A 21,767-nucleotide genomic window follows, 5' to 3' on the forward strand; every position below is an offset into this window, starting at 1 on the left:
TCAAGCGGACATAGGACCTTATTCAAGGGACCGATGTTTTGTTATTGCACATGCGCATGTGTATTTCGTCGCATACGAACAAGTCAACCAGAATAACCAATGAGTAAGATTATAATAGTGTGCCGAGCATATCGAGGCACCGTGCCCGAGGCATGGCGAGCGCAGCAAGCCATGCGAGGGGACTCTATGCACATACGGAGACCCCTCTAACATTCCGGACCAAAAAAAACACGAAAAACTGACATTGACCTTGCTACTGTCCACCACGTCCCTGTTGATCCTTCACTTATATTGATCTAGCCTCACTGTCTATCTAAACGTGGTCGACCAAGTTTAGACGTCTAACTAGATGCCGTCAACCATGGTATTGTCGACCTAAACATGGTCGATCCTCTATCCCGGAACCTAACTATCTCTGAACCATCTAATGCCATCGATGGGTCAGCAAACTGGCGCAGCGTTTCATCCGATAAACAGACCAGCAGACAGATGCAATGGGGTACATATACTTAAGCTTCTAAAAATGAAAAGAGGTAATGTTGCCCTTAGCAACCAATCATGATTTTATAGGATGCAATAGAGAAATGATAGACAGATCTGATTGGTTGCTATGGGCAACCTCACCTCTTTTCATTTTGAGAAGCTCGAGTAAATTTACACCTAGACAGACAAACAAGGCGAAAAACCGGCGTAAGTACTCGGGACTGTAAATGTTACAGCTACAACATACTCCTAGCTGTAACAGAGTATACAGTAATCAATAGGAGAAAGACAGGACCGACACATTACATCCAGCACACCACATGCTGACAAATACATAAATTAATTCCCATGTCTGTGTAAATGTTTCCAATTGACTGAAAAAGTGGGTCATGTGCTGGAGCGGTGAGATCTTCCAGGGTTATTGGATTAGTCACGCTTCACGTCCCCTCTACTGTCGGGAACACTAGTCTTTTCTTACCCATCGGAGAGTGGCCAGAGATGCGCACAGTGGCCTCCTCCTAAATGCACACATCCAAGCGCTGTCCTAGATTGGCTGTGTCATGCACTTATACAATAGCGGCAGGGACAGGAGACAGCGATGACATCTACTATACTAACATGTAGGTGACCGGTAGTGTTCTGAAGGCTTTATGTACTGTTTCTGCGACCGTTTGTCCCCTAGATCACCAACAATTCTATTTATACTATATGATATAGAATTTCATATAAAGAAACAATAAACAATATTATATAGAATTTCAGATAACGAACAATAAACAACATGATATAGAATTTCAGATAACAAACAATAAACAACATGATATAGAATTTCAGATAACAAACAATAAACAACATGTCGTAGAATTTCACACAATAAACAATAAAAATATGATATAAAATTTCATAAGACAAACAATAAACAACACAAAATAAAATGTCATAAGGCTAATAATAAAACAATATAATTTCAAAAACACTGCACAAAATTGTCAGCAAACAGATTTATTACCCAGAAAGCTTATCATGTCCAAAAATCACAAAGAAACACCAATGTAATGAAGCTCCATTAATAAGGGATGTACTCCTATGTATTGTAAACTAGTGTTTTTTTTCATACTTGCAAGTATCAAGTGACGTTTGCAACGTTGGTCACGTCCCCAGTGTACGGTGCTGTTGAATATACTCCTACTTTATAAATATATAATGGTGACAAATCGCTCTGTGTAGCCTCTGCCATGATCTCCGGAACAGAGCAGATGCTGGGTTAGTGCAGAGGGAAGAGAGATTATAGCTTACATGATGCATAATTCACTAAGCAGCAGAGCCACTCCGCTCTCATAAGTCTGAGGGCTGATATAATGACGGGGGGTTGGAGCTAATGACATGCATAAACAGGGGGAATTCCTGCATGCGCTTGTCATCATGGCACGTGAACCATTTGATCTCTTGTCTGAATCTAAGGTGACTTTGCTGCTCTATAGCCGATACCATCCCCCCCCCCCCCCAAAAAAAAAAATAATATAAGGTATAATTTTCTGTACAAAAATGAATCTATGTAAGTGGGTAATACACCATGAAACAGCAGGACAGCAAAACATCTACTGTATAATGATTATTCATCCAGGGCCGGCTCTACCACTAGGCAGCTTTAGGCAGCTGCCTAGGGTGCCAGGATCTAGGGGGCGCCACCAAGTCTGCCTATAAAAAAATCAAGAATGTCTGTGAGGATCCTTGTTGTACTTAATGCAGGCGGTTGCTGTGGAACCTCTACGACCTCACCTCCATACTTTCTCTTGAGGCATACGTCCCTATTTTGCTGCCCTATCTTCCTGTACTCTGTTGTGGGCGGCAAAGGGGAGGGTGCAGGGGAGTTGCCAGAGAAAGCAGGGGTCTTGCCCACCTACCTGAGGGGCTGGGAGGACCACTCAATTTTGGGAGGCTCCTTGCCATTCCAGAATGTTAGGCAAGTATGCATTAAAGTATTGGTAAATGGTTATTGGTGGCAGTAGAGGGGGGGGGGCAGCAGTAGGTTGATGTTGTGCCTAGGGTGCTAAGAAGCCTTACACCGGCCCTGTATTCATCTAAAGCAGTGGTTGTCATATTCAATCCCCAGGACTCCACACAGGCCCAGCTTTTCCAGGCCACCTAACAGGCGCATGTGTATTTATTACTCACTGACACATTTCCTAGATCATCAAGAGCATTAGCGCAGGTGTACTCATTAGTAGTAGTAGTATTTGACAATCAATGGTACAGTGACTGGTCAGGGAACCGATGAGGACAGCTAGCTGGGTGCCGGATGACTACCCGACAGTCGAGACTCCGACAGTCAGTACTCCAACATCGGAATCCCGACTGTTTAAACACCCGACAGTCTGGATCCCGACTGACAGGGGCTATTCTCCCTTGTGGGAGCGAAGCGAGCCACCGAGCCCCCAGCATGGCAAGCGCAGCGAGCCCGCAAGGTGCTTCTTTGCATTCACCACCCCTGTCAGAGCACCGGCAGTCGAGATTCCGATGTCGGTATCCCGATTGTTGAACTGCCATACCACACCCCAGCTAGCAAGGGTACTGGTATTTAGTAGGTGTCGGGCTAGGAACCAAGGGAGGTATCTGACGTGGGAACCAGTGAGAGATAATGGCCTGGGAGCCAATGGAGAACACTATCGGTTAGGGAGCCGATGGTATAACGGATGATGGGGTTCTTTGGCCTGGGAGTGATGTTAGTATTCTGGAAACCGATGATGTTTTAACAGACTGGATCTAATGATAGACTAATCGGTCTGGGATCCAATGGTAACACTATCTGTCTGGGAGCCAATGGTAGGCTTTTGGCCTGTGAGCCAATGGTGACCTCTGCTGAGGATATCCTGGACTAATCACTAATACCCCTTTCAGACTTGCAAAAATATCCCGGGTTTTTGCACATGAACGCGCATCAACCCGGGATTTAGTGCAGTGTGAAAGGGTCTTGGTTGAATATCCCGTTTTCAGTATTCTGGGATCTCCGGGGTAGAACCCAGAATCGACACGGTATGCGGTCAGTGTGAACGGGTATTCCGGGTCAGCGTGACCCAGATCCCGTTCACTGCAGTGAAAATGCGCCACTGAGGGGTGCTGACACCTCCCAGCGCCGCCCCGGCCAAGCCTCCAGATGATGCCACCCGCCCGACTTCATTCAGGGTCGGGTGGCCAGTGTGAATTGGTACATTCCCGGGTAGTGTCTCGGGTTGCACCCGGGACTGCGAATGTGAAAGGGGTATGACTTCTTCAGGTAGAATGCTGAAGATGGTAATAGCTTGGAGAGAATCTGGCAGATGAAGAATTAACCAGGGAGCTGGCGAACAGCAGCAGGACACAGGTGCACAGGTAACGGTGGAGCAAGGATTAGCCTCGAGCCTTAGAATGCTGACTTGGGAGAGTAACACAGGGAACAGACTAGTTGTTCAAGGCACTGGAGGGCTCTGGGAGCCTTGCTTATATCCCCCTCAGTAGCTTGTCATTGGCTTGTGATTGGCTGCAAGCCACAGCACCAATTAAGCCAGCAATAACCATGTGACAAGTACAGTGGTCAGAGAAATGCAGTCTGCAGACAGACAATGGGGGTTATTCAGATTCAATCGGTCCCCCCCGCGTGTTCGCAAGGGATACTCACCCTTCCAAAAACACACAAAAATGTAGCGCTATTGGAAAATGGGACAATTGATATTTATTAAAAAATATATTAATTAAATTGAAAAAGAAAGACACATTTAGAGTTTTTATCTGTACTCCTGTTTATTGAAGATTGTTTATACAAGACCTAGATATATAAGAAATGACTGTTTAATTATACATCTAGACAACTTATTTTACACTTATTATTGCTGATTATTCATAATTATTCAAATCCCATTTCTCTTTTTGTTATTTTAGTTGTCGACATATTCACTACTGATTGTATGGAAAGAGAAAATTGAAAATGTACGCATTGTACACTGTTATTCAATGTTACCTTTTATTACTATATTTCATTCTTTGCAATAAAAAAAACAATTTTGAAAAAATAAAAAAATATATTAAATTAAAAAATATATATTCAGATTGAAAATATAGAATGGACTAAACAACAGGGATGCACACTTTAATTAAACCACACCAGGACCCAAACCAAAAGCTTTCATGTGTTCTGCATTCAATAAACATTGATACTCTTTGAGACCCCCCCTAATAGACTTGCATTTACAAAAACCCCTTCATAAATTTCAGCAATAGTTTAATTATTATTAATGTAATATATATTTGTATCGCTACAATGCCCTGACTGTCACACGTGTTATATTCATATTGGTGTTGCATTTGTTAGTCAAGGTCACGCATGACTCCGCTGCTTGGAGGGATAGTGTTTGGGAAAACATTTCCTTCTTGGAAAACACTGTCCACGTGACACACTGTAGGGTATCGGTTTTATTTTCTTAGCTGTGAGAGACAGTAACCAACATCAATTCCAATTCTTTTCACTAATACCCCTTTCAGATCGCAGCTAAGTACCCAGTAATAGGTGCGATCTGAAAGGGCTCCAGCAAACCGTCATCAACCCAGCATTACGAACTGGTAAAAAAAGCAGGGTTCTTACAGGTTCATTGCCGGGTTACTGTGCAGTGTGAACCGGTTAAGTTCCTGTTCACACTTATGAAGGAAGCAGTGCTAGGAGGAGTGCCAGCTCCAAGTGCTGCCTCCTCCCCCGACCCAGATGATGCTCCACCCCCACATGACGTCAGCAAACCGACAAAATTGCCGGGTCGCTGAAGGGACCCGAGAGAGCAAAATGCAGGGTCACTTCGGGACTGAACTGTTTCCAAGTCCCAGTGCGACACTGCATTTCGTGCTGTAAAAGCAGCATTAATCTTCATGTCACAAGACGTTTTTCTCTATAAACATGTAGGTAGTATTGTAATGTTGCTGACTCTTTTGCAATAAGTATCTTTACATTTTTTTCAAATACAACTGAGTTCTTTATCAGTAACTAGCGTGTAAGTTCATTGACTAAATGATTGCTAAAATAGGTCAAAATAGAATTGTCAGTTTCCCTGACCACTTCCCAGTCTTGCAGCTTCTGCCCTTAAGGGACTGACAGCCTGGCAAGAACACAACATGGACTGAGTTTACAGATAAATCAGTGTAGGCTTATTGGTATTGATTGCTATATGTGAAGGTGCCCATACACGGTACAATTATTGTATACAATATTGTATACAATATCGCATTGCGTAGGTTTTGCAATGCAATGAGATGAGATAAGATGAGATCTAGTACAAAAAGTGTGTGCAGCACATACTTTTTGAGCTGTGCGATGAGATGTGTGATGGGAGTGCGCATCTCATCGCACCCAACAATTGGACCATGTATGGGCACCTTAAGTGAATAGACAAATTGCTATTTTAATTATAAAATACAGAGGCCTAAGTGTAAGTCAGGAACTTACATAGAGGTCCTAACTAATCCAAACCTTAATATCGAGAAAGACTAAAGATCAGGCGCAAAATAAATGAATATATAATATTTATTAGTCTCTCAATTAAGACTTAATATGTATACTGTATGCATAAAAAAACAAATGTGCCACTGTATCAACAGCTGCTCCCAAATAGTTGGTTAGACTACTGGATAGAAACAAATAAATATTCACAAGGGAGCGCTTATAAATAATCAAGTATTCAAAAGAAGATAAGTTAAACCAATCTGAGAGCAGTGAGTATATTTTGGTCAAGAGTATTAATACAAGTTTGATTTTACGTTGTATTTTATTAAATAATATTTTATTGTCTTTGTTTTTACATATGTCATTGTTACTGAATTGATACACATTGTATATTAATAAGCGCTCTCTTCTTTTGAATACTTGATTATTTATGAGAGCTCCTGTCAGGCGCCGCTGCAGGGTCCGGGCAGCTCCGAGCGCATCGCCATAGCAGGCAGCGCCGGAGCCGCGGGACGGAGCGGGCGCCGCCATCTTCATTGAAGAAAGCGTCGGGCGTTGCCTAGCAACGTCCCGAGCTTCCTCCTGCTTGCGGCCGGCGTCGGGAGGTTGCTAGGCGACCACCCGAACATCCGGCTAAGTGCGGCGTCAGCGTCCCTGACGTCAGCGCAACCCTGGGCGGCACCTTTTGAATAAATAGCCGGCGTCTGCTGGGAACAGACGCCGGTTATAGCTTTGGTTTGCCCCGCAGCCTTGGTGTTCCTGGTTCCAGCAGCTTTATTACAGTGCCCCGTGCCGTGATCCTCGCTGGTTATTCGGATAAGTCTGTGCATTAATTATATTGTTATATTCCATCCTGTCAGCATTGTTGCTAGTACTTTATATTGTTATATTCCATCTTGTCAGCATTGTTGCTAGTACCTTTTATTGTTATATTCCATCTATTGGGCATTGTTGCCGTTATTGCCACTGTATACAGTTATTCCACCTTTACGTATTGTTACGTCTGGTATACCCCTTGGATCTGTCTTGTTTCTTGCGGGGTTGCCCCGTGGGTATCCGGGGCCTCCTTGCCTTCCGTGGGTTTAGGTAGTTGTACCCTTGCTCTCTATTAGCCTTGGCGGCCGTGTTGTCCCCACGTAAGACCAGGTGGCATCGAGGTGGGAGCCTGACTAACGGGCTCTCACGAACGCGGCTATTATTGGTGAAGCCTAGCTCTCCGCACACGTCCGCCAATCCTGGTTCGAGGCAACGGAGGTAGGGGTGGCAAGAGAGTCCCCGGATCCTAACATTATAACCGGCCCAAAGAAAAGATAACACACCATAGCATCATGCCATATAGTGGTTGTGTGTTTCCCTGATCAAACATGGACCCTAATGCGGGGGTTCCGGTCCAGGTTTTTGCCGACCAGATACACCATCTCACACAGCAGTTGCAAGACCTCACCATTAGGGTGGAGTCTCAGGAGGAGGTTCGTAGAGCAGCTCCAGCCATGCCTATGCCGGTTAAAGAACCTAAGATGAATCTCCCCGATCGGTTCTCTGGTGACCGGCATCAGTTTTTTAATTTTAAAGAGAGCTGTAAACTCTACTTTCGTCTACGACCTCTCTCCTCTGGGTCCGAGTTACAGAGAGTAGGATTGGTGATATCACTACTCCAGGGGGATCCACAGACGTGGGCCTTTGGTCTGAAGGCAGACAGTCCGGCCCTTCGTTCTGTGGACGCCTTCTTCCAGGCTATGGGGATCCTATATGATGACCCAGACAAGGCAGCTGCAGCCGAGGCTCATCTCAGGTCCCTTAGACAGGGTCGCAGAGTGGCAGAGGCATATTGCTCCGAATTCAGGCGATATGCCAATGATTCGGGGTGGAATGATCCAGCCTTACGCTCCCAATTTAGAATTGGGCTGTCCGATCAAATTAAAGATTCTTTGGTCCAATATCCTGCTCCAACTTCTTTGGACGACCTCATGCAGTTGGTCATCAGGGTTGATCGCCGACTCCGTGAGAGACGTTCCGAACGAGGGGCAGGGTTTGCGCCATTGCCCAGTGTCCCCGAGGATTCTTCAGTCGATCTTGGGGAGCCTATGCAGTTAGGTGTGACTCGTCTATCCCCACAGGAGAGAGTGAGACGCCGATCCCAGGGGCTCTGTCTGTACTGCGGAGTCCGGGGACACTTGGTGAATTCCTGTCCTGAGCGCCCGGGAAATGCCAAGGCCTGAGGATGCAGGGAGACATCTTGTCAGGCCTATCTCTTATTTCTCCCAATAATGCTCTTCTAATTCCCATATGTATTTCATCGGGGGTACATAGGTGGGAGGGACAGGCGTTCATTGATAGCGGGGCGGCAGGTAATTTCATTGACTCAAAATAGCTCAGGAGCAGGGGATTTCGCTCATTCCTGTGTCCCCAGAGATTTCTGTTTACGGCCTAGATGGTAACCGTCTGCCCTGGGGTGTTATTACCCATCGTACCGTCCCTTTACTGGTTCAAGTTGGGGTTACCCATTCTGAATTGTTGTCTTTTTTTGTTTTTCGTAGTCCTGTTACACCCATAGTGTTGGGGTTACCCTGGCTTAAATTACATAACCCACGGTTTGATTGGTTGTCAGGGGAACTTTTAAGTTGGGGGGAACACTGTACCTCGAATTGTCTGGCTCTTCCAGTCCGTATGGTGACTCCTTCTATTGCAGGGTTACCTGAACCATACATTTCTTTTTACGATGTATTTTTCCAAGAAAAAGGCGGATGTATTGCCTCCCCATCGACCTTATGATTGCGCCATAAAACTCATATCTGATGCCAAATTACCCAAGGGGCGATTATACTCCTTGTCTCTTCCCGAGGAAAAGGCGATGGAGGAGTACATTGTTGAGAATTTAAAAAAAGGGTTCATCAGGCCCTCTAAGTCGCCCGTCGGGGCGGGGTTCTTTTTCGTAGGGAAAAAGGACGGTTCCCTCCGCCCTTGCATTGATTTCAGACAACTCAATGCCATCACTGTTAAAAATTCATATCCTCTTCCTCTGATCTCGGTCCTCTTCGATCAGCTACGTAAGGCATCTATTTTTTCTAAAATTGATTTGAGGGGGGCGTACAATTTAATCCGCATAAAAGCGGGTGATGAATGGAAAACAGCGTTTAATACGCACACCGGACATTATGAGTATCTGGTAATGCCGTTTGGTCTCGCTAATGCACCTGCTGTGTTCCAGGATTTTATTAATGACGTGCTTAGGGAATTTTTGGGAGTCTTTGTCGTAGTGTACCTGGATGATATCCTAATTTTCTCGTCATCTCTGGAACAACACCGCTCGCATGTGTGCGCAGTTCTCCAAAAACTGAGGGAGAACAATTTATATGCCAAGCTTGAGAAGTGTGAATTTGAGGTGGAGAGTATTTCTTTCCTGGGATATATTATTTCTCCTCAGGGGTTCCGAATGGATCCAGCAAAGCTTCAGGCTATCAAGGATTGGGTTCAACCATCAAGCCTCAAATCCACTCAAAGGTTTTTGGGGTTTGCCAACTATTATAGGAGATTTATTCCATTCTTCTCTGATATTGTGGCTCCCATAGTTGCGTTAACTAAGAAAGGCGCCAATCCTTCGGTCTGGCCTGATACCGCCGTGGATGCGTTTAAAAGGTTGAAGGCAGCTTTTACCTCTGCTGGGGTCTTGCGGCATCCTAATCCTGAGTTGCCCTTTATCGTGGAGGTGGATGCCTCAGAGATAGGGATTGGAGCAGTCCTGTCACAGGTGGATAGGCTGGATGGTTTTTTACATCCTTGTGCTTTTTTCTCCCGAAAGTTTTCCACAGCCGAAGGTAATTATGATGTCGGTAATCGGGAACTTCTCGCTATAAAAACAGCCTTGGAGGAGTGGCGGCATTGGCTGGAGGGGGCTAGGTTCCAAGTTACTATTTTTACTGACCATAAGAATCTTGCCTATCTTCAATCAGCTAAAAGAGTTAATGCCAGGCAGGCAAGGTGGACGTTATTCTTTGCTCGATTCAATTTCATTATCACATACAGACCCGGATCTAAGAATGTCGTTGCTGATGCTCTTTCAAGGAGTTTTTCTGCTGTTCAAGACTCTCACTTACAGTTGGAACCTATTCTTCCTGCCTCTTGTATCGTTGCTGGCGTTGCTCACAGTATTCTTGATCAAGTCATTGGGGCACAAGCCTCCGCTCCCAAAGCCGTCCCAGAGGGTAGACTTTTTGTTCCGGTTGAGCTCCGGAGAAAAAATTTTTCAGAGTTTCACCACTGTAAGTCGGCGGGTCATCCCGGTATTGAGAAAACTTTATCTTTACTGTCAAGGTCGGTCTGGTGGGCCACCATGAAGAGTGATGTCAAAGAATGGGTGTCGGCTTGTGACGTCTGTGCTAGAAACAAATCTCCTCGTTGTCCTCCTATAGGGCAGTTAATTCCTTTGTCGATACCCAGGAGGCCATGGTCACATATCTCCATGGACTTCATAACCGATCTACCGCAATCTTCAGGTTTTGATTCTATCTGGGTAGTGGTAGATAGGTTTAGTAAAATGGCACATTTTGTCCCCTTGAAAGGGTTACCTTCCGCAGAGAGGTTAGCCTCCTTGTTTGTGTGTCACATTTTTCGCTTGCACGGCCTTCCTGCAGATATTGTTTCGGATAGGGGTGTTCAATTTGTGGCCAAGTTTTGGAGGTCTGTCTGCTCCGCATTGCAGATTAAGCTCAGTCCATCTTCTGCTTATCACCCGCAATCTAATGGACAGACGGAACGTGTGAACCAGACACTTGAGCAGTTCCTGCGGTGTTATGTATCTAAATCCCAACAGGATTGGGTGGAGAACCTACCATTTGCAGAGTTCGCCTATAATAATGGCTGGCATTCCGCCACCAAGATGTCTCCTTTCTTCTGTAACTATGGTTTCCATCCTCGGGCAAATTCCTTTTATCCTGTTCCCGCCAGAACAGGTAATCCCAGGTGGGTGACCAGTAGGAGGGGCACCTGGGCTATGGTCCGTAGGGCTCTCCTCTCTGCGACCACGGCCGCAAGGCGCTTCTCCGACCGTCACAGGAGACCTTGTTCCTTTAAAGTTGGAGACTGGGTGTGGTTATCCACCAGGAATATCAATATCCATCAGGCATCTAAGAAGTTGGGTCCTCGTTTCATTGGTCCGTACAAGATCGTTAGGAGGATCAATCCGGTGGCCTTCCGTCTCCAGATTCCACGTTCCCTGAAGGTCAATCCCACATTCCATGCCTCATTACTTAAACCTGCCCGCCGGCCGTGTGCTCACAGACCAGCACCGGTCATTCGTCAGGACCGCAGGGAGTTTGTAGTGGAGAGTGTTCTGGACTCTAAGATTTCCCGAGGTCGTTTGTTCTTTCTTGTTCACTGGAGAGGGTACGGTCCGGAGGAAAGATCCTGGGTTGTGGATAAGGATCTTCATGCCCCGTCCTTGAAAAGGTTATTTTTTAGTCAAAACCCATTGAAGCCGGGAGCTGGAGGTCGGTTGACCTCTCCTCAAGGGGGGGGTACTGTCAGGCGCCGCTGCAGGGTCCGGGCAGCTCCGAGTGCATCGCCATAGCAGGCAGCGCCGGAGCCGCGGGACGGAGCGGGCGCCGCCATCTTCATTGAAGAAAGCGTCGGGCGTTGCCTAGCAACGTCCCGAGCTTCCTCCTGCTTGCGGCCGGCGTCGGGAGGTTGCTAGGCGACCACCCGAACATCCGGCTAAGTGCGGCGTCAGCGTCCCTGACGTCAGCGCAACCCTGGGCGGCACCTTTTGAATAAATAGCCGGCGTCTGCTGGGAACAGACGCCGGTTATAGCTTTGGTTTGCCCCGCAGCCTTGGTGTTCCTGGTTCCAGCAGCTTTATTACAGTGCCCCGTGCCGTGATCCTCGCTGGTTATTCGGATAAGTCTGTGCATTAATTATATTGTTATATTCCATCCTGTCAGCATTGTTGCTAGTACTTTATATTGTTATATTCCATCTTGTCAGCATTGTTGCTAGTACCTTTTATTGTTATATTCCATCTATTGGGCATTGTTGCCGTTATTGCCACTGTATACAGTTATTCCACCTTTACGTATTGTTACGTCTGGTATACCCCTTGGATCTGTCTTGTTTCTTGCGGGGTTGCCCCGTGGGTATCCGGGGCCTCCTTGCCTTCCGTGGGTTTAGGTAGTTGTACCCTTGCTCTCTATTAGCCTTGGCGGCCGTGTTGTCCCCACGTAAGACCAGGTGGCATCGAGGTGGGAGCCTGACTAACGGGCTCTCACGAACGCGGCTATTATTGGTGAAGCCTAGCTCTCCGCACACGTCCGCCAATCCTGGCAACGGAGGTAGGGGTGGCAAGAGAGTCCCCGGATCCTAACAGCTCCCTTTTGAATATTTTATTCCAAACCTTCTGTGTGCCACTTAAAGGTTTGCTGCGTACCGCATCGGACATGCTTGGTGGGACTTGTTGATCCATGGTCTATGTGAGGGATGGGGAACCTTCAGCCCTCCAGCTGTTATTAAACTACACATCCCAGCATGCTCTGCAACAGTTTTGCCATTTGGCCATGCTAAAACTGTTGCAGGGCATGCTGGGATGTGTAGTTCAACAACAGCTAAAGCGCCGAAGGTCTATGTATTAGGTTGGACCATACTTGCCTGGTCTCCTGGAATGGCCAGGAGGCTCCTGAAAAATCGGGTGGTGCTGCGGTCACCTGGGAAAGTGGGCAAATCTCCTGGAGCCACCAACACCCCACCAACCAGCTGTCAACTTGCCGATTAAAGTGGGCAGACTGGGCACGGAAATTCATCATCGTAGCCATGCCCACCATTGTACAATGCCAGTAGTCTTGGCATTATATAGTGGCAGGCTGTGCCTGATTAACCAATAGGCTGATTAGGCTGCAGCCTATGGTGCCAGGACTGGGCGCCTTGCAGGTGACACCCAGGGATTACAATTAAGGCCTAATTTATTAAATTCTTGTTAGCGATCACCGTCCCGTGAGCTAAAGTTCTAAGGTGACTGTCAGGTGCTAATGTGACCATGTATCTTACTGTAGGAACCAATAATTATGTACATTGTGCTACAGTGCCAACTGGTCAGCTTCTAGCTAAAGTCTCCTTCACATGCCACAAGCATTGCATTGTATAACCTTCATTACATGCACATGGGCAGTATGACTGGCGGCTGCCATGAGCATTACAAGGGGAGCTACATGTGTTAGCCTTTAATCAGGCCCCGGGGAGAGGTGTGGCCAGAGGCACAAGTTCATTCCAATCACCCGGAGGCAAGTTGGAGTTTGGTGACCCCCCTTCCTGCTTTAAAAAAAAAAAAAAATACAAATGTGTGTGGAGCCCACGGTTGATTGGTAGCTCCAGATAGGCTGTGTGAGCATGGCCAGTTGGTCAGGGTTAGACTCACACACATTCAGGTCACTTGCTGCAGCACAGGTCGAGTGGAACCAGGCAGAAGCCACCCTGTCCCCTATTACAGGTGTTACCAGGGCTCCTGGGGATAGAGCCAATTAGCTAAGCGGATGCGCTGCAGCGATCCAGTGGAAGATCAGTGGTCACATTTGGATCCCACTGTGAACCACACAGGTGCTTCTGTATATGCAGGTGCCCCTTCAGGGCTTGGATCCCAGAGGCTGGTGCCTCCACTGCCTCTGGAAGTTACACCCCTGGGCATGGCTTAGATGATACAGACACACTGCCATGCCCATGCCAATTGCCTCTTACACCAAATCACGCCCCCTCCCCACCCCCTATGACAAGCCATAGCACCGCAGCCACAAAGTTGTCAACTATGGTTACTCTATGGCTACCGTGCTAAAGTTAATATACTGCTTGGGATGTTTAATATTGCTGCTTTATCCCATAATGCTTTTCTGCACTGCAGGGGAACAGTGTGATAATGTGACATTACCAGTGTGTACCATTGTCTGTACAGAAGTTGTGACAATTGTCAACGTAATGACAGCAAAGTTTATCTTAATGGCTAGGACTTAATTCCCCAACATTATTGTATTCCTATAAGGCGAGTATAACTTAGTAATAATCATATACTGATTATCAATAGCAATACTACTACTACTTAGAAACATAAAAACATAGAAACATAGAATTTGACGGCAGATAAGAACCACTTGGCCCATCTAGTCTGCCCCTTTTTTAAACATGTTACCTCAAACCATATTTGATCCTTATTTTTTTGTAAGGATATCAATATGCTTATCCCAAGCATGTTTAAATTGTACTACTGTATTTGCGTCTACCACCTCTGTTGGGAGGCTATTCCACTTATCTACTACTCTTTCTGTGAAGTAATTCTTCCTCGCATTTCCCCTGAATCTTCCTCCCTCTAGTTTCAGTGCATGTCCTCGTGTTCTGTTGCTCCTCTTCCTGTGAAGAATGTCTCCCACCTGTACCTTGTTAAAACCCCTGATATATTTGAAAGTTTCTATCATGCCCCCCCCTTTCCCTTCTCTGCTCTAAAGTATACATATTAAGATCTTTTAGTCTTTCCTGGTACGTTTTGTGATGTAGGCCATGCACCATTTTAGTTGCCCTTCTTTGTACAGTCTCTAATGTATTTATATCCTTCTGGAGATATGGCCTCCAGAACTGAACACAATACTCTAGGTGAGGTCGTACCAATGACCTATACAGTGGCATTATTACTTCTTTCTTTCTACTGCTGATACCTCTCCCTATGCAACCAAGCATCTGACTTGCCTTCTTCATTGCTTTGTTACATTGCCTACCTGCCTTTAAGTCCCCTGAAATAGTGACACCTAGATCCCTCTCTTCCTCAGTAGTTTCCATTATAGTGCCATTTATACTATATTTAGTCTTTGGATTTTTGCAACCCAAGTGCATGATTTTGCATTTTTTGGCATTAAACTGTAGTTGCCATTCTCTTGACCATTCCTCTAATCTACCTAGATCATCAATCATTTGTTTTACCCCTCCTGGTGTGTCTACCCTGTTGCATACCTTTGTGTCATCTGCAAAAAGGCACATTTTACCCTCAATTCCATTTGCAATATCACCAATAAAGATATTAAAAAGCACTGGTCCAAGTACAGATCCCTGGGGTACTCCACTTGTAACCTTTCCCTCCTTTGACTGTACTTAGCAACATACATCGAGTGCTTGGAAATCATGACTCTTCTTTACATTGCAGCCTGACACATCACATTAACCATTATAAGGTACACTAATGGAACAGGCACAGAAAGAGCCCCGCAGGGCCCTGAGCATTCAGTACAATTGACAATTATGTCAATGTTCAGAGGGTAAGAAAAGCCCTTCATAAGTGGGACTAGGACAATACGCTCCCTCCATATAGCAGAGGGAGAGTTCTAAAGGGATTTTAATGACTACACTGTTATATACTAGGGAAGATTTGGTCACATGACCCTAATGCCACCCATATGCCTGCAGATCTGGGGGCAATAAACTTTCTAAAAATAAAACTTGCCGAAGGCAACCAATTAGATTACATTGATCATTGTCTAGTGTATTAGTGAAATGAGAGCTAGAATATGATTGGTTGCAATTGGCAACTAGTAGCAAGTCATAGTTGCAGTGGCGTATTTATCATAGGTGCAGAGTGTGTGGTGCACAGGGGCCCCTGAGTCCCAAGGGGCCCCACAATGCACATGCTGCACCCATTTTTTTTTTATACTTACCCTCCAAAGTCCAGTGGCTGCAACAGGAGCGCTCTGGAAATTGCAGCCAGTTCCCTGGCATGTGCAGTGGAGTCTGAGCGTTCTAGTGCTCCGACTACACAACGCTGCTGCCAGCAGCAGCAGCTATACAAAAATCACCAGAAAAATGTCCGCCGCACCATTTTTCCGGAGATTCACACAGAGTTTCTCCCAGCAGAGAACAGATGGCGCGGCCAGAGGAGGCTGCACACGGGCCTCCTCCTCTCTTAGTGGGACCCTATACTTCAGCTGCAATTGAAGGTGCATAATAACATTTAACACATCAGCAGTGGGTTGTCAGATTAATGTGGAACCTTATATAATATATTACTATATATGTTACCCTACAGCTTCTAGCGGCTCTTAAAGGGAGAAGACTGCTGGTCTTAATTATAAGTTGCATAGCGGCCCCAGAGCAAGGCATCATGGTAGTCCTGCACTCCTTGATTTAGGCAAGAATGCCAAGATATCAACCAAAGGGATGGGTACAGGATCCTAACTGTCAAATGATCAAAATCCCGAGAGGGGCATCTTACTATTACAATGGGTGTATTGTATCTTTAACATAAGGAACATCAGGTGGGCAACCTGCATCACAGTCAGGGCCATCTTACCCGCACTGAAGGCCCTGAGCAAAAGCAATGCAGTGGGCCCCTACCCATCTATTCACGGTAATAAATACATTTTACAAATACTCATTGGTTGCTACTGTATGTGCAACATCCAATCTTCAGTAGAACTCAACAGAGATCACAATACTCAATGGTCACAATCTCAAAAGTATTAGGATCAGGGTTAGGTTAAGGCACTAGAGTGAGGGTTAGGCTGGGGGGGGGGGGGTGATTAGGGTTAGGCTGCAGGAATGGAGGGTTACAGTTAGTGATGGCCATAGAGGAGGGTAAGGCTTACAGTCTGGTCCTCACTCTCACTCCTAAAGTAATGTTAAAACCATGTGACAGTCCAATGAGAATGGTGCCCAATTATTTGCTGCAGAGTTCCATCTTGATTATTTAATCTGGTTCTACCCCTAACTACTGTACGTGAAGGTGAGAGGGCCCTGCTCGTAAGAGCTTACATTCTAAAGGGGAGTGGCAGACAGACGGGAGTGACATAGAAGGGGTAGAAGTGTTCATAAACAGAAGGTTAGGATGAGAGATGGCTGGGTTTAAAGAAGTGGGTCTTGAGAACCGTTTAAAGTATTGTAGGGAGGTGGAGGGTCTGATAGGGAGAGAGAGATTTCCAGAGATAACGGACCAAATCTTGGAGGCGGGAATGGGAGGAAGTAACCAATAGGCAGGAGAGGCGGCAGGCATTTGTGGAGCGGAGAGAGCAGGTGGGAGTGTAAAGAGAGACAAGGTCAAATATGTAGGTGGGAGAGGAATGGGTGATGGCTTTGTATGTGAGTGTGATGATAATAAGATTATGCCAGGTGAGCCAATGGTACAGGCCGCTGTCAATCAGTGCATGGTCAAACAGGATTATACTACAGCAATGAGTAACAATTTAGGGGCAAATTTAACAAGGAGTGATATTCTTAACATTTGATACAAATAATAAATGGTGCATAGTTAAAGGGTCTATGTGTTACTACAATGAAATTAATGTATTTTTATTTTTTGCATCTACAATGTCATTTTGCAGATATTAAGAAATCCTACTGGTTACAGTTCTCTCAGAAGTCACACAGCCAGAATGAACTGTCTGTCATACGAATCCCAATGTAGGCATACAAATCACAGTACGATCAGCTGACAGAAGCCTCTGCTGAATACCTGCCGACAGAAATGGCTCACTGACCCAGCACGGCAAAGCAGGGGTCATAGTCTGAAATCAAGTACATGCCACATCTGTCCACTAGGTGGAATAGGTGAGTTTGACTTCTCTACAATAAAACCACATATAAAACATTTAGAATTATATAATAGGGGTGATTCAGATGTGGACAGACAGTGGCGTATCTAGGATGGGTGCAATAAACAGGATGCTAAAGTAGGATTCTGTAAAAATACAAAACGTTGGGGGCTATTCATACCTGATTGCTAGGCTGCTACTTTGTAGAACTCTGCGATCAGGTAATCACCGACCAGCCGGAGTGAAATCCCGCCATGTGCAAGCTTGCGAAAATATTGCAGCCCTGCGTAGTGAGTGCGATAGAAACAGGCCAATCGAGGCGAGAGCGGACGTCGCAGGCCTTCTCTGAAAATGCCTGGGCACGCCTGCTTTTTCCTGACACTCCCAGAAAACGGTTTCCACCCCCAAACGACGACTTCCTGTCAATCAACTTGCCAAAGGCCAGCAATAAAGACAGATGCTGGATTGTATCACAGGATGGCCCTCACGAATACGTGCTACGAGCCGTACACATGCGAATTCTATCCATTATTGCTTGGCCTGCGAAATCGCAACCTTACAATCAGGACTGAATAAACCCCATTGTTTCACAGCAACCCAACAGTCATCCTACATTGATCTGATAAGCCTCTGTTCTGTTGAGAGGGCTCAGGCTTCTTCCACTATTAAATGTTCTGTCGGCTACAGCTTCTTACTTTCCTAAACACCATGAGTCCTCATCAGTCACATCATGATGTAGCCGTGCCCTCCCAACACACCAGGGCACAGTCCATTGCCTTCCAAGATCAGCAGCAAATACATTTGTTGTGGGGAACATTCTGAGTAACGCTTTGTTCTCTCTCTGTAATGGCAGGTACATCTCCTGGGTAGGCCGAAGGTGATGAGTTCTCTGTAAAGGCATGGGTATATTCTGGGTAGGCCAATTGTGAGGAGTTCCCTGAAATGGAATGGATATCTCCTGGGTAGAATGATCATGAGGAGTTCTCTGTCTGTAATGGCATGGATCTCTCCTGTGTAGTTAGATCACAAGGAGTGTAGTGGCATGGATATTCCAGGGGTTGACCGATCTTGAAGAGCGCTACCTATGTAATGGCATGGATCTCTCCTGGGCAGATCAGACGTGAGAAGTTCTCCGTCTGTAATGGGATGGATACAGTATCCTGGGTAGGCTGATCATGAGGAGTTCTCTGTCTGTGATGGCATAGATATATTCCCTGGGTTGACCGATAATGAAGAGCTCTACGTCTGTAATGGCATGGATCTCTCCCAGGTAGGCCGAACGTGAGAAGTTCTCTTTCTATAATGGCATGGATATCTCTTGGGTAGGCTGATCGTGAGAAGTTCTCTGTCTGTAAAGGCATGGGTATCTCCTGTGTAGGTCGATCATGAGGAGTTCTCTGTGTGTAATGGCATGGATATCTCCTGGGAACGCCGATCGTGAGGAGTTCTGTCTGTTATGGCATGGATAGCTCCTGGGAAGGCCGATCGTGAGGAGTTCTGCCTGTACTTGCATGGATATCTCCTGGGTAGGCTGATCACAATCAGTTCTCTGTAATGACATGGATATCTCCTGGGTAGGCTGATCACAATCAGTTCTCTGTAATGGCACGGATATCTCCTGGGTAGGCTAATCACAATCAGTTCTCTGTAATGGCATGGATCTCTCCTGGGTAGGCTGATCACAATCAGTTCTCTATAATGGCACAGATATCTCCTGGGTAGGCTGATCACAATCAGTTCTCTGTAATGGCATGGATATCTCCTGGGTAGGCTGATCACAATCAGTTCTCTGTAATGGCATGGATCTCTCCTGGGTAGGCTGATCACAATCAGTTCTCTATAATGGCACAGATATCTCCTGGGTAGGCTGATCACAATCAGTTCTCTGTAATGGCATGGATATCTCCTGGGTAGGCTGATCACAATCAGTTCTCTGTAATGGCATGGATCTCTCCTGGGTAGGCTGATCACAATCAGTTCTCTGTAATGGCATGGATATCTCCTGAATAGGCAGATTGCAATCAGTTCTCTGTAATGGCATGGATCTCTCCTGGGTAGGCTGATCACAATCAGTTCTCTATAATGGCACGGATATCTCCTGGGTAGGCTGATCACAATCAGTTCTCTGTAATGGCACGGATATCTCCTGGGTAGGCTGATCGCAATCAGTTCTCTATAATGGCATGGATATCTCCTGGGTAGGCCGAACGTGAGAAGTTCTCTGTCTGTACTGGCATGGATATCTCCTGGGTAGGCTGATCACAATCAGTTCTCTGTAATGGCATGGATCTCTCCTGGGTAGGCCGAACGTGAGAAGTTCTCTGTCTGTACTGGCATGGATATCTCCTGGGTAGGCTGATCACAATCAGTTCTCTATAATGGCACGGATATCTCCTGGGTAGGCTGATCACAATCAGTTCACTGTAATGGCATGGATCTCTCCTGGGTAGGCTGATCACAATCAGTTCTCTATAATGGCATGGATATCTCCTGGGTAGGCCGAACGTGAGAAGTTCTCTGTCTGTACTGGCATGGATATCTCCTGAGTAAGCGAATTGTGAGGAGTTCCCTGTAATGTAATGGCATGGGTATCTCCTGGGTAGGCTGATCATGAGCAGTACTCATAATGTAATGGCATGGATATAACCTGGGTAGGCCTATCATGAGTAGTTCTATGTAATGGCATGGATATCTCCGGCATAATTTGTGCCAGAGTTAAAATTAGTAGTAGTAGTAGTAACAACAATATTAATAATAATAATGTATATACAGTATATAACATAGACATGTTTTCAAACAAACAAAAAACATATGTAGTAACTTAATGATTCATAAATTGTTATATATGATGACTAATATACAGTACATATAAATGTGGTACAAATTGATTATTCCTCAGTTGGAAATACACTCTCCTCCCATCCTTCAAAGTACAGAAATTGAAACTTTTCATCTTGGATCTGGCTATGTGCTGACTGTTCTTCGGAGAATTTGTACTACTGTCCCCCTACGCCTACTGTCCCCCACTGACCCTTCCCTCTTGCTGTAAGTTACAAGTATGTAGGATGCTACATTGGACCATTCTGTAATGGCTGCCAGACTGACAATATCAGATCGGGCTATTTTCTATTACTTCGCATTTTGTAGATGGATAACTATTTTGTGCATATACTTTTATCACTAAAGTGCATTATATAGTTTAACATGGTTAAAAATCCGCAGATCTGGACACATTGCATTATTCCGCACATAGGGGGTCATTCAGTCCTGATCACTGCTCTGCTAAATTGCAGAGCCCTACCATCAGGTATTCGCCACCCAGTCCGAGTGAAATCCCGCCCTGTGCAAGCCTGCGAATTGCTTAGCAAAAATTAGATGGATCGGCAATCCAATGATGGTTGGATCGCCGATCCAACCATCCAATGATTTTTCAAGTGTGTCTGTGCATATTCCAGGACTTACTCAGCGGCTGCGATAGAAACAGTTGGCCAGAGCTGACATCACATGAATTCACCCAAAAAAACACTTTGGCATGATTTCCCTGACACTCCCAGAAAACGGCCGGTTATACCACCCACAAACACCGGCGTTCAGTTAATCAACTTACCTACGGCTAGCGATAAAATAGTAGCCGTATTTTATCGCTGGACGGCCTTGCGCATGCGTACTAGTTGCCATACACATGCGCAGTCCATCGTTAATCGTCCAGCCTGCATATTCGCAGCCGTGCGATCAGGTCTGAATAACCCCTTTAGTTATTGCTGAACTACCCAAATTAGACAGACAGTCATTAAGTTGACCCCATGTGTTCGACATGCAAAAGGTCAACAGGGTCAAAATGGCGACAGTGATAAGGTCGACTGTGTCTAAGGTTAACAGGTACAAAATGTCGACAGGGTTCAAAGGTCAAGTTTTTGGGCCAAAATGTGTCCATTTCACAGTCCACGCCCACTATTGGTGCAAACATGGCCCATTCTGCAGGCAAGGTTACTATTCCCAATCGTAGTCCACATGGTAAATGAAGCACAAGTTGACATTAAACACCATTACACAGTTGACCTTTTAGCTGTTGAGTTTTAGATTATGTTGACCTATGGCCAGTGGGCCTTTGGGGTCAACCTATTGACACTGTCTATCTGTACATCGGAATCCCTAGGGAGGTCGGCAGACAGCAGATTTCAACCAGTCTATTTCTCTGAGATATTTTCTGGGATAATTGACCGTTTTGGGCTCATATATTAATTAACTTTTTTCTGGATCAAAATAACAAATTTGATCATCCA

At 45.7% G+C, this 21,767-nt stretch overlaps 1 protein-coding gene across 33 annotated transcripts in view; it reads right to left on the reverse strand.

The window, feature by feature from the left end:
* PCBP3 (poly(rC) binding protein 3) overlaps positions 1–21,767 on the reverse strand; it is a 73,515-nt gene that overhangs the window by 39,753 nt on the left and 11,995 nt on the right. Inside the window, exon 1 of one of the 33 annotated variants that reach the window (XM_083154629.1) lies at positions 1,601–1,755. The exons of the other annotated variants lie outside the window; for them this stretch is intronic. The gene's annotated coding sequence lies outside the window, so the exon portion shown is untranslated. Of the gene's footprint in view, positions 1–1,600; positions 1,756–21,767 lie in introns of those variants that run through there. 33 annotated transcript variants of the gene reach the window in all.

The sequence above is a fragment of the Crinia signifera genome, chromosome 7, assembly GCF_055691185.1.
Source record: "Crinia signifera chromosome 7, ASM5569118v1, whole genome shotgun sequence".
NCBI classification, from domain to species: domain Eukaryota; kingdom Metazoa; phylum Chordata; class Amphibia; order Anura; family Myobatrachidae; genus Crinia; species Crinia signifera.